This window comes from Bos taurus, chromosome 4 (genome assembly GCF_002263795.3).
Source record: "Bos taurus isolate L1 Dominette 01449 registration number 42190680 breed Hereford chromosome 4, ARS-UCD2.0, whole genome shotgun sequence".
Classification (NCBI taxonomy): domain Eukaryota; kingdom Metazoa; phylum Chordata; class Mammalia; order Artiodactyla; family Bovidae; genus Bos; species Bos taurus.
This window is the reverse complement of record NC_037331.1, coordinates 89,268,231-89,281,191: the sequence shown is the minus strand read 5'-3', so window position 1 is coordinate 89,281,191 and position 12,961 is coordinate 89,268,231. Positions and strand designations below refer to the sequence as shown.

At 38.2% G+C, this 12,961-nt stretch overlaps 1 pseudogene; it reads left to right on the top strand.

Annotated features, from left to right (window-relative positions):
• The first annotated feature begins 851 nt into the window (after positions 1 to 851).
• Positions 852 to 12,645, top strand: LOC783316 (developmentally-regulated GTP-binding protein 1-like; annotated as a pseudogene).
• The last annotated feature ends 316 nt before the right edge of the window (positions 12,646 to 12,961 follow it).

Genomic DNA, 12,961 nt, shown 5'->3' with positions numbered 1-12,961 from the left:
CTCTAGACTCACATATCTGGCTGTTTTTCATCCAGGTAAGGACGCAAATGTGCCAATGATCTCTACTTATCCACCAGGTTGACTCACCCACATGGTAACAACAGGGTTCTACAAGCAACAAAGGCTGAGGCTACAAGGCCTCTTGAGGTCTTGGCTCATAACCCATTATAACTTGTACTTACTTCATCATTTGTACTACATTCAGTGTGTCAAAGAAGGCCACAAGACAAGCCCCAGGTTTAATGGGTGGAGAACCAGACTCCATCTTTTGGTGACAGTTACTATAGAATATTGTGGCCATTTTGCACATTTGTCAACTCTTATGTTGACAGTTTGGGATGTTGTATAAGATGGATGTTCTGTGTTAGAATAATCCTTTAAACCCTCCATAAACCATCCATATTCTCAGAATAAAGTAGACATCTTTAAAGTAGACACTTAAATCAGACATAATCTCCAAAAATACAGGTCACACATAGAAGATATTTGCCCATTCATGCTCCTATGTCTCCTGGTCACTCAAATTGCCTCTGAGGCAAAATACTCTTACAGCTCAAGGATTCTCACCCTTGAGCAGACATTTTGATGGTAGCTGAAACACTGGTGACTGCAACAGGATAATTAATTGCCTGTAGGGGGAGGAGGAGAAGGGGACGACAGAGGATGAGATGGCTGGATGGCATCACCAACTCGATGGACATGAGTTTGAGTAAACTCCGGGAGTTGGTGATGGACAGGGAGGCCTGGCATGCTGCGATTCATGGGGTCGCAAAGTCGGATATGACAGAGTGACTGAAATGAACTGAACTGAACTGAACTTGCCATATTATCTAAGGAAATTCGAAGGACTCATGGTAAAACTTAAGAGCAATAGGAAGGAAGTGCAGGTCTCACAACCTGACATGTTATTAGCTTTACGCCTCTTCTGGTATACTCATGTCTTGTGCCTATGGTGCAAGATCACCACTAGCCCACAGTGTAACCAGATCCCCTCCTCCTCCTCCAAGTCAACTCCCAGTGGACCAAGATTTTACAAGTTTTTTTTTTTTTTTTCAGCCATGCATGTGTGGTATGGGGTCAACCAGGGATCAAACCAGCATGCCTGCATTAGAAACACAGAGTCTGAACCCCTGGACTATCAAGGAAGTCCCCAGAAATCTTCATTTTGAAAAGCTTCCTAGAATATCTTAATGGGCCACCAGGTTTGAGAAACGCTGATGTTATGGACAAATTTATAGTTGAACCTAGATTCTCACTTAACTCTTACTCATTTGTGTTTTCTTGGAACTAAAGAAATCATAATGTATAAGTTATTTTCTAAGACAAGACAAAATATTATTTCAATTTCTGTGAAATACTTTCACTAGAAAATTTTGCATCACTAAGAAATCCTTCTTAAGCACAATATATCTCAAATTTCAGACACCTGGTTCCTATAAATTATAATAGTTTCTCAGGGATATGGCTGGCAGATGCCACTTTTATGGAGTGAATCGTCAAGACTGGTACAGTATTCTCCTGAAAAGAATACTGAAATGTATAAAAATGAATGATAACAACCACAGAGCACATAGAAAAGAAAATTCTGCTCAATCACACCTAAACTAATGGAGAACAGAATCAGTGCAAAGAGTAAGGTTTGCCATTTCTTCCTTTTGTGTACACCAAACATTGTTTAATAATAGCAGTAATGCTATAACCACTGAGTCCTACACTATAGCCCCCACAATGCTTCTCACTAAGCACTGTACTTGCATTAGTCTATTTAATCTTCACAAAATCATGAGATAGGAATATTATCCCTCCTTCAGAGATAAAGAATCCAGAATGCAAGACTGTTAAGTAACTTATCCAAGTCACACAGCTGCTGATAGAGCTGGGATGAGACCAAGGTCATCCTATTTCAAAACCCCAAAATTCACCCATTACTTTAACCTGCCACGGAGTGAGATGAAGGAGCACAGCAAAAGCAGAGAAGTGACAAGAAAGCTGAAAACATGGTCATGATTTCTCAATATACACTCAGAAATAACTACAAATTTGGCTTCCAAACTTGAGCTTCTCCTAACCCACAATTCAGGTAAATATGAACTACTCCCAGAGGAAAATGAACACAGCATTATGTTCTATTATTATGTTCATCTTCTAGTCCTTTGCACTTAAGAGAATATTATTAAGCTAAAATGTGGGGGGGGGGTTTCCCTTTTTGAGGGGAAGTATTGTTTCTTTTGGGAGAAGGCAATGGCACCCCACTCCAGTACTCTTGCCTGGAAAATCCCATGGATGGAGGAGCCTGGTGGGCTGTAGTCCACGGGGTCGCACAGAGTCAGACACGACTGAAGCGACTTAGCAGCATTGTTTCTTTTACCATATCCATAACTGCCAGTAAGATGAAAATTTATTTTGTGCTTAATCAATGAAAAATAATGGCATTCAAGGGCTTCCCACCAAGTGAACAAAAGTCATTGGTAAAAAGTATTTGTTAAGTCCAACTGAATGGGTTCCATACAAACAGGCAAACAGAAAGCAATGCAAGTCATCTTCTAACACATACCACTATATGAATGTGTCTTCATATACAAGAAAAAGGACATTTCACCAATTTGCCAAGTAGGGCATGAATTTTCACAACTACTCAAGTAAAACTTAGCCATATATGGATTATTCTTAGGAATAATTTTGTTTGAAAGTGATTTATGTCTCACCTAGCAATAAACAGTCAGTGCAGATCATCTGAATATAGCTTGCACTGTAAATTTTTGCTGAAAAGCTTTTCAAATCATTAGTAAAGACTTTTAAATATATATAGCTCTATTTTTTTGCTTCTGTTATTATATCTTCTGATTGGGAATTTGTCTTGTGAAAATTCACACAGCAAATACTTTAAGTTGTTTTATTAGATGTATTCCATAGAGACATTGTTTCCAGTAAATGGAATGTGTGTGCGTGCTAAGTCGCTTCAGACCTGTCTGACTCTGTGCAATCCTATGGACTGCTTCTGTGCAATCCTATGGTCTTCAGCCTGACATGGGGTTCTCCAGACAAGAATACTGGAGTGGGTTGCCATGCCCTCTTTCCAGGGATTTTCCCAACCCTACAATTGAAACCACGTTTCTTACATCTACTTGCATTGGCAGCTGGGTCCTTTACTCTAGCACCACCTGAGAAACCCAAATGGTGTATTTAATATTACATTTGTGGTTTCAGTCACATTGGAGAAGGCAATGGCACCCCACTCCAGTGCTCTTGCCTGGAAAATCCTATGGACGGAGAAGCCTGGTAGGCTGCAGTCCATGGGGTCGCTAAGAGTCGGACATGACTGAGCGACTTCACTTCACTCACTCACTTATCTATCACATATCTTTATTTTCTCCTGGATATTGTATGTTTATTTTCTGTGCTATCATTATTAAGAATTATTAATAACTGCCTAAATTCATTTTAGGTACAATTTAATAAGTAAAATTTAAATGTTTTGCAGATATCATAAAATTCCCTTATGACTCAGAGCTGCATGCTGGGTTCAATTATTTGACTGTATCTAGATGTGAGTCAAGAAAATAAAACCATATATTTTCTGGGAGTATGTTCTCAATTTTATAAGCCCTCCAATCTCCTCCTATTTTTAAGAACAAAGAAGAGGCACGAAGGGAGGTGTAAGAGCATTTGACCCAAATATCAGATGTGTAGAGACCTGTACCTACGTTTTAGAAAGTAAAAAGGGTGATGTTTTACCGTAAACACAGAAGTCCTGAAATACATCAATGCTGCAAAATCAGAGTGAGATGGCAGGGCCAAGGTGACAGGAAAACTACACGGTCTTAACAAACTTGTAAGAGGACATTATCTTTCTTTTAAAATGCTCAGTTTAAATTAGTTCCTCATAACCGCTGTAGAAAAAGCAGGAAATAATCTTTACTCTTCAAACAACTTGATAAAATCTTTAATCTGTAGGTAAGCAGAGTGTGCAGGTGTGTCAGGAACTCCACTTAAAAGAAGTAGACAAGAAGCAGAGCTACACAGCCCATCTAGACGGGGAAAAAAAAAATACCTAAAACTTTGCTTTGTGGAGCTGAATAATACAACGAGTTGTTATACCAATCAAATTACAGAAGAAATAGCCAAATGTCTGTTTTGTGCTGTGTGAAGACAGACACTAACAATCAAAGCTAGGGAGTTTTAATGAGGAGACTTAATTAAGACACACATCATCTTACGAAAACATGAGTCTTTAATTCTGAGAAAAATCACTGCCAAACTCAGTTCAGCTGTGCTAATTAGCAAAGACTGGGAATTCAGAAAATCAGGCTGTTAGAAAAAGGTATGCTAAAGAGTGACTATAGAGTATTGGCCACAGAGTATATTGTCGGGGTTCTGATCCTACAACAGAAACCTGCAGATGTGGAAAGGGACAGATCTTCAAATGATACTCGACCAGACCTTTCCACGAAGAGCAGAGTTCTATAAACAACCTGATACCTGGGAACCTCAAAACCAGAGACCAAGGTTTTGGTCTCATTACATTCTTTGGCTATCCTTTAAATTTTTGAATAGCTCAATTTAATTGAAAATAGTGTCTTCAATTGAGCTACATCTGTCTCCTTAGGGTTTTCATTTATTGCTTAATTCTTACTCTCTGAAATTATCCAGATGAAGTCTAACCCCATTTCTCATACAAAAATCTGTTTTCTCTTTCCTAACACAATAGGATTCCCTGCTGTTTCTACTGTCCCTCACATAATCCCACTTCAGACCTTACCACCATCTGGGTCAGTCTCTTCTGAAAAAGATCAGTTGCTGTTTTTCTTAAAACTGTGGTACCTCGAAGTGTAATCTGTTCAGTGTGTCTCCAGTCCTCTGGATTCTGCTGCTGCTGCTGCTGCTAAGTCGCTTCAGTCGTGTCCGACTCTGTGCGACCCCATAGACGGCAGCCTACCAGGCTCCCCCGTCCCTGGGATTCTCCAGGCAAGAACACTGGAGTGGGTTGCCATTTCCTTCTCCAATGCACGAAAGTGAAAAGTGAAAATGAAGTCTCTCAGTCGTGTCTGACTCTTCGAGACCCCATGGACTGCAGCCTACCAGGCTCCTCTGTCCATGGGATTTTCCAGGCAAGAGTACTGGAGTGGGTTGCCATTGCCTTCTCCCCTCTGGATTCTAGAATTTTGTAATTGCTACCCAAGTTTGCATTAACATTTTGGTAGTTACAACACACTGTTCACTGATTTTGAACTTGTAATCAGCTAAAACACCTGTTTTTTTCTTATGACCAGCTATTGAGCCAGGTTCCTCTGTATTTCATACTCTACCAGCTGTTTATTAATTTAAGTTCAAATTTGTTTAATATTTATTGAACAAGTGATCAATGTACACTTGTTGAAAAATTAGAAAATCAGCAAGATGAGCAAGAACATAAATTAAGTATAAAGCATCACTTTACTCCAAACATTTGAAGAAAACTGCTGTCTACATTTTTTAAATACTTTCCCAAGTGCCTTTTTGTATACATACACATGCTGACTGTTGGGTATTTATGTGAATTTTTGTATACACACACAAAATGTAATTATTATATATAATGTATAGTCTATGATATATAGTATTATTATTGTTCAGTTGCTCAGTCATGTTTGACTCTTTGTGACCCATGGACTGTAGCCTGCCAGGCTCCTCTGTCTATGGGATTTCCCAGGCAAGAACACTGGAGTGGGTTGCCATGTCCTTCTCCAATAAGATTATTATAGTATTACTATATATACTTTATATAATAATATATACTCTTTTGATCTACCCTTTTTTTTCAATTGCACTTTGTAAATGTCTGTAAAATTTTAAAGATACATATTTTCCACCTACGTTTTTCTTTAAAAATGCCCTCACAATATTTCAGTTTTGGAGGTAATGTTGTTCCAGGTACTACGGCTATGTATAATAATAAACCACCTCAAACTGTAGTGACTTAAAACAACAGTATTCATTTTGTTCACAAATCTGCAATTTGGAAATATTCAACAATTTGTCTACTCTAGTTAGAATCAGCTGTAGTGACTCAAAGGCTGGAGGCTAGCATCATCTGAAATCTCATTCACTTAGATGATTAGTAGATACTGGCTGTTGGCAGCAATCTTACCTAGGGCTTTCTCCTGGAACACCTACAGGTGACCTTGCCATGAGGTCTGGGCTTCATCCCAAGCTGAGTTTCAAGGGAGAAAAATCCCAAAGGAGAGAATCAGGTGGAAAGTCTTTTGCCTTTAAAAGTCATCCAGTTTCACTTTCATCATCTGTTACTCAGTGAAGGAGCCATAAAATATTGCCTAGGTTCAAGGGGAAGGAAAACGGTAACTGGGGAGTGACAAGGTTAAGGAAGAACATGTGGGACTGAAAATACTGTTGTAACTATCTTTGGAAATCAGTATTTCCACAGCCATAATTCATTTAACCTATTTAATACTATTTAAAATTTTCACCAATATATAAACTGCTGCAAAACAATTCTCAAATAGACATTTGTGAGTATTTTTACAATTATATCCCTAAGATATTCTGAGACCAGTGCTTACAAAGTTTAAGCACATTTTTTAAGGCTTTTGATAGATATTGGCAAAATGCGACTCAGGAACATGAATGGCAATTTAGACCTTAATTATTAGTGTATTAAAGGAAAAGCCCATTTCTTAACTCAAGCTTAAACCCTGGGAATTATCAAATTTCACAATAGTAGCCAGTTCTATATTATTGTTATTTAAATTTGAGTTTCTTTGATTACATTTGAACATTTTATATGTCTACTGGTTATTTGTATTTCTTCTTAGAAATTGCTTTTTTCTTGCCCTTTGATCACTTTTCTTTTGATCTCTCTCTTTGAAGTTTGTGTTAGAGAATTTTATGTATTAACATTAAACCTTGTCAAATATATTGCAATGCTTTTCCTGATTTGTTATTTGCCTATTTCACTCTATGTAAAGTTCTTAAACTTTCCTGTTTGCAAAAGAATACTCAGCTATATGTATACATACAGCTGACTCACTTCATTGTACAGCAGAAACTAACACAACATAGTAAAGCAATTATGTCGTTGCTGCTTAGTTGCTAAGTCGTGTCCAACTCTTTAGCGACACCATGGACTGTAGCCAGCCAGGCTCCTCTGTCCATGGAATTCTCCAGGCAAGAATACTAGAGTGGGTTGCCATTCCCTTCTCCAGGGGATCTTTCCGACCCAGAGATCAAACCCGAGTCTTCTATGACAAGTCTTCTTTACCACTTACCCACCAGGTAAGCCTCTCTTAAAGACCTACACCTACATAAAAATTAACCTATATTTTCTTCTAATATTTTAAGATTTAATTTTTATATAAAGTCCTTAATATGAAATTTTGGTTTATGGGAAGAAGAAGACTACATTTTTTTCTAAATAATTATCTCTTTTCTCAAATGCTGTTTAAAAATTAATCATCTATCAATTATTTATGTATTATTTATCATACACCAAATATATATTTTTTAAATTTTCTTTATGATTCCATTTATCTGTCATTTCCAATTTATATCAAGCTATACTACCCATTTATCAATGAATTTTTACTACACTATTCTATATACTGCTGCTTTATGGACAATGATATATAAACTTTTTTGTTTCTTTAGCTCATTTGAGAATTTGATGGACTGTTTAGATTCTCTACTTAGAGAAATGTACATATATGCATACACAAAATTGTTTTCATTCAATTTCCTACAATTACCCATCTCTGACATCCATATAAGGTGTCTTCATCTTTGCCAATATCACATGAATTTAACTCTAAATATTTTTATTTTTTAGACTGTTATTTTGATTGAGTTCTCTTTTACATTTCATTTCATTATATTTGTTTGTTGATAACATATAAGAAAGCTGTTGACTTTGTTAATCCTTTTCATCCGGAATTCTTTTTTGAATTCTTTCAAGTCTATTTGTTTCATAAAATTTTTATGTATTCTATATAGGCTTCCCTGGTGGCTCAGATGGTAAAGAATCTGCTGCAGTGCAGGAGACCCAGGTTCATTCCCTGGTTAGGGAGGAGAGGGGAATGGCCACCCACTCCAGTATTCTTGCCTGGAGAATTCCATGGATGAAGATACTGCTGAGCTATAAAGTCCATGGGGTCACAAAGAGTCAGATATGACTGAGAGATGAACACTTTCACTAGACAATCAAACCATCTTCACTGAATATAATATGTCCTTCTCTTTCACAGCATTTAAATATGATATATATCATGTCAGAATATTTACAATATACATCTTGGTTATAATATCTAGAACAAGGCTTCATAATAATAGATATAATATACTTCTATTTTACTTCTATTATTTTTTTCCATTTTTTTAACGCATGAGTTAATAAGAATGCAACGAAACTTTCACCTGGTTACATGTGCAAGATAAAAATCCTTTACTATGTTCAATTTCCTTCTGTTTTTCATAAGTTTTTCTTCTATTCCCAGTTTATTAAACATAAGTGCCTTTTTAGAGTTTTACTGAGATATAATTCACTTACCATTAAATTCATCTTTTTAAAGTATAAAATTTAGTGGATTTTAGTATGTGCTCAGTTTCTCAGTTGTGTCTGACTCTTTGCAGCCCCATGGACTAGAGTCCACCAGGCTCCTCTGCCCATGGAATTTTCCAGGCAAGAATACTGGAGAGGGTTGCCATTTCCAATCCCGGGCAATCTTTCTTACCCAGGGATCAAACCCACATCTCCTGCATTGCAGGCGGATTCTAGCACCACCTGGGAAGCCTGGATTTTAGTATAGTCAGAAAATTATGCAACCATTACCATTATCCAATTCCAAAACATTTTGTCACTCCAAAAGGAAATCATTTGTTTCATTTGCTAATAGTCACTCACCATTTCCTGCTTCCCCTAGGCCCTGGTAACCACTAACTTACTTTTAGTTTCTATAAATTTTCCACTTCTGGACATCTCATATAAACACTTTCTTAGTGAATTCTGCCTATTATTTCAACTCTTCATGTATGGATGTGAGAGTTGGACTGTGAAGAAGGCTGAGTGCCGAAGAATTGATGCTTTTGACCTGTGATGTTGGAGAAGACTCTTGAGAGTCCCTTGGATTGTAAGGAGATCCAACCAGTCCATTCTGAAGGAGATCAGCCCTGGGATCTCTTTGGAAGGAATGATGCTAAAGCTGAAACTTCAGTACTTTGGCCACCTCATGCAAAGAGTTGACTCATTGGAAAAGACTCTGATGCTGGGAGGGATTGGGGGCAGGAGGAGAAGGGGATGACAGAGGATGAGATGGCTGGATGGCATCACTGACTCGATGGACGTGAGTCTGAGTGAACTCCGGGAGTTGGTGATGGACAGGGAGGCCTGGCATGCTGTGATTCATGAGGTCGCAAAGAGTCGGACACGACTGAGCGACTGAACTGAACTGAACTGAATTGAAAGATTTTTCTGAATCCTGATTCTACTCCAGATCATATTAGCTATTAATTTTGTACTTCCAGATAAATGTTGGTCAATTTTACATGTATGCCTCTGCATCTTAAGTCATTAATAAATTTCACAGAAATGTGTCGATTACTTATGCAACTTCTATATGTAGACATCTCCTGTTACTTTGGTATTAATATAAAAAGCTAAAAATTTACTCATCTTTAGAATCATCTTGTCTGCACATCTCAATTTTGCCTAAAAAAAACCTGTTAAGTGATTAGGTTAAAACATAATACCTTGTTTCTCCTGTATCAATCAAACTTTTCCAAATGCTGAACTTAGTTTTGGAAGCAAAGTTTATTCTAACTCACCACATACTACTCCTAATCAATGAACCTTGTTCTGTATGTGAATAAATTATCTCTTTCATAATGAAAGCCAGACTCTTTTCTAGTATTAACTACAAACTTTAATGACCCATGATTTTCAGAACAAAACTTTTAAAAAATCAAAGTGTCACAGAGCTTTTCCTTACTTTACATTCTATGACTTTTCCCTTTTCCATTATCTGAAAAATCACAGGCAATGTGGCAATTACTAAATCTCCACTTTAGTGTCTGCTTTGTAAACTCCACAGCTTAGATAGATAAATGGTGAAAGGGGAAACAGCATAATCCACAACAATCTGCCAAGATGCTAGTGATTCTTGACCCACAGTTTATGAAATGTTCTACACTAAATGTTAACAGATAATTCAATATATCATTTCTCCCTGGAACATTTGATCACTATAAATTATAATGAAAGATGAAGAGTCAAAGAGTCCGACATACACAGCAGTGGCATAGAGAAGGGCCAAAGAATGGTCCCATAGAGCACTTCAGATTTTCATGCCCCTCCTCACCAACAAGGTCTGATACCTGCTTCTGGGGCTAGGCTGGACCTGCCACCAGTGTGATAAAGGTGGTAAGGCAGGTATGGATGCTGCTCTGTCCATGCAAGCTCCTTTCCTAGCCCAATTCTTCCCACCCCTTGGGCTGTCAACTGCAACCTCACTTTTGGACAGACTTGACTTTCCACCAGAGTACAGCCTCAATCTCAGAAGACATCCATCTCCTGGAATCAATCTCTTTCTAATTCCTTCTTGTAAAAGCACTTGACCTCACAGCCCACCAGAATTTTGGCCTTGTGCAGATGTGTGTATACGTATATGTATCCTGTAGAACCAAAACGAAATGGAGTCACTTATGTCGGAGACAAAATGGAGTTGGTTAATGTAGGCACATGAAAGAAAAATTAAATTTAACTTTACCTAACATTAGTTGCAGGAAATTGACAGCTCTTCTCAGAAATTAGCAGAGTACACCAGCCAATCCACAAATGCCAAGTGTGCTCACACCGTCTTTGGACTTGGTTGGTCCTGACTCAGCAACCTTTACCCAAAAAAGGAAGAAGCCACCAGGTCTCAGCTGAAAAAGACAATAACTTCTGCATTTATTCCATAAAAATCCTTTGGTTCTTAGAAGTCATTTGTATTATTTTATTTTCTTCTGGCTTTATTTAAATTTCCTTTGGAATATCAATGTCTTTGTTACTGGTTTCTAAGAACTCATTTATGACAAAGGACGTTAACCATTTGTCATGCAGTGCAAATGAAATATCATGTTTTATTGGCATCAATTTACTATGGTGGTCTGTATTTTTGTTATGTATTAAAATATCATTATGTAGTGATTAAAAAAACAAAACAAAAAACTGCAGTCAGTAAGCAACAGGAAACGTTGCCAGGTGCCTTGAGTTTCCCGGTTTTGCAGGCCCTAAGCCTTGAAAATAAATTCATCTTTCTGCTTTGTTTTATTCAGTGTGCAGAATTTGATTTTGGACAATACATACCTGTGCACCCATAAGAGCCAGAAGTCCATACTGAATGACACAGCCCATGCCCTAAAAAAGAAATGACAGAAAACCTTCTTCAAAAAACGGGGAACGGAAAGTTTGTCTACACCCGGCCGCACTGTGTTGTCGTGGAGAGTTACTGAGTGTCACACTGAACTTTCGGGAGAAGTAGCAGGTATCGCGCCTGCGCACAGCAGTAGCTCCTGCTGGCGGTGGCAGGTCCGCTGACAGATGTGTGACAGAAGCAGTCTGTGTGGAGGCCCCTGCACCCCAGGGAAATCGCCACCATTAGCAGCATCTTAGCCGACACCTCTGGGATCGAAGCCGAGATGGCTCAGACTAAAAGTACCAAACCACTGCTTAGAGCTGCTTAAGGCTCTCTCTGTTAAGCTTCACAGAAAACTCGTTTCTCCAAAAGGTGGTGGTGGTGTGAGCCAGGTTTTGGTGTGGCCAAGAGAGGTGATGCTCCAATTGAGTTAGTGGGCTTTCTAACTATGGGGGAGTCCAAGCAGTTCAGTAGCTTGGCCAAAGTATATTCCGAAATGGCAGCCGGGATTCACTCCTCTGACCACTGTGTCATCAGACACAAAGGAACCAAGATCCAGCTCCTGGATCCCTCAGATATCATTGAAAGTGTCAAGGATGGAAAAGGTAGAGAGGCCATCAAGTCATTGCAGTGGCCCGAATGTGTCACTTGACCCTGATTGTTCTGGGTGCTCTGAAACCTTTGAGACATAAGAATATAATTGAAAATGAGCTGGACGCCTTTGGCATTCGCTTGAACAGCAAACCCTTTAATATTGGCTTTCAGAAGATGGATAAAGGAAGCATTACTCTGAAGGCCACTTGCTGCCAGAGTGAGCTGGATGCTGAAATTGTAAAGAGCATTCTAGCTGAGTACAAAGTTCGTAATGCTGACGTGACCATAGCAATACCACAGGGAATTACTTCACTGATGAGGTGGAAAGAAGCAATTTATATCCTCTGTAACTGTGTGTTAGTTAAAGAAGATTGATCAGATCTCCACTGAGATATTGTATATCATCTATAAGAAGTCTCACTGTACCCACCTCTGCCCATCACTGGGATTTTGATAAATTGTTGGAAAAGATCTGGTAGTATCTGAAATTTGTGAGGACTTAGATTAAACCCAAAGGCCAGTTCCCAGATTAAACATACCCAGTTCAATGTTACCTTACCCAGGACAACAATGAGGATTACTGCTGAAAATTAATGAAAATATTATCAAAGAATTTAAATATGTTCCAGTCTGTGGTTTCTCTGTGAAAGACACACATGAAAATAGTTAATGGTTGGGGAATAAGAATGTCATTCAGACATGTAAACCTTCTCTTTCCCCATCTTCCATGCCAACCACTACAGCCTTCCCCATGACTAAGAAAACTACCCCAAACCCATTCTGTATTTGGATCAGGATTCATAGGAGGGAGATGGATGCACCCAAACTGGAACTTCATTTATTTTCATGTCATCTTGTACTTGGAACTGCATGAAGGGCCAGGTTTAAAAATATATATATTCATTAAGATTTATTTATTATTTATCTATTTGACGATTTATAATTAAGATGGTCATAGGATCATAAACATTTTTGAAATCTTGTTC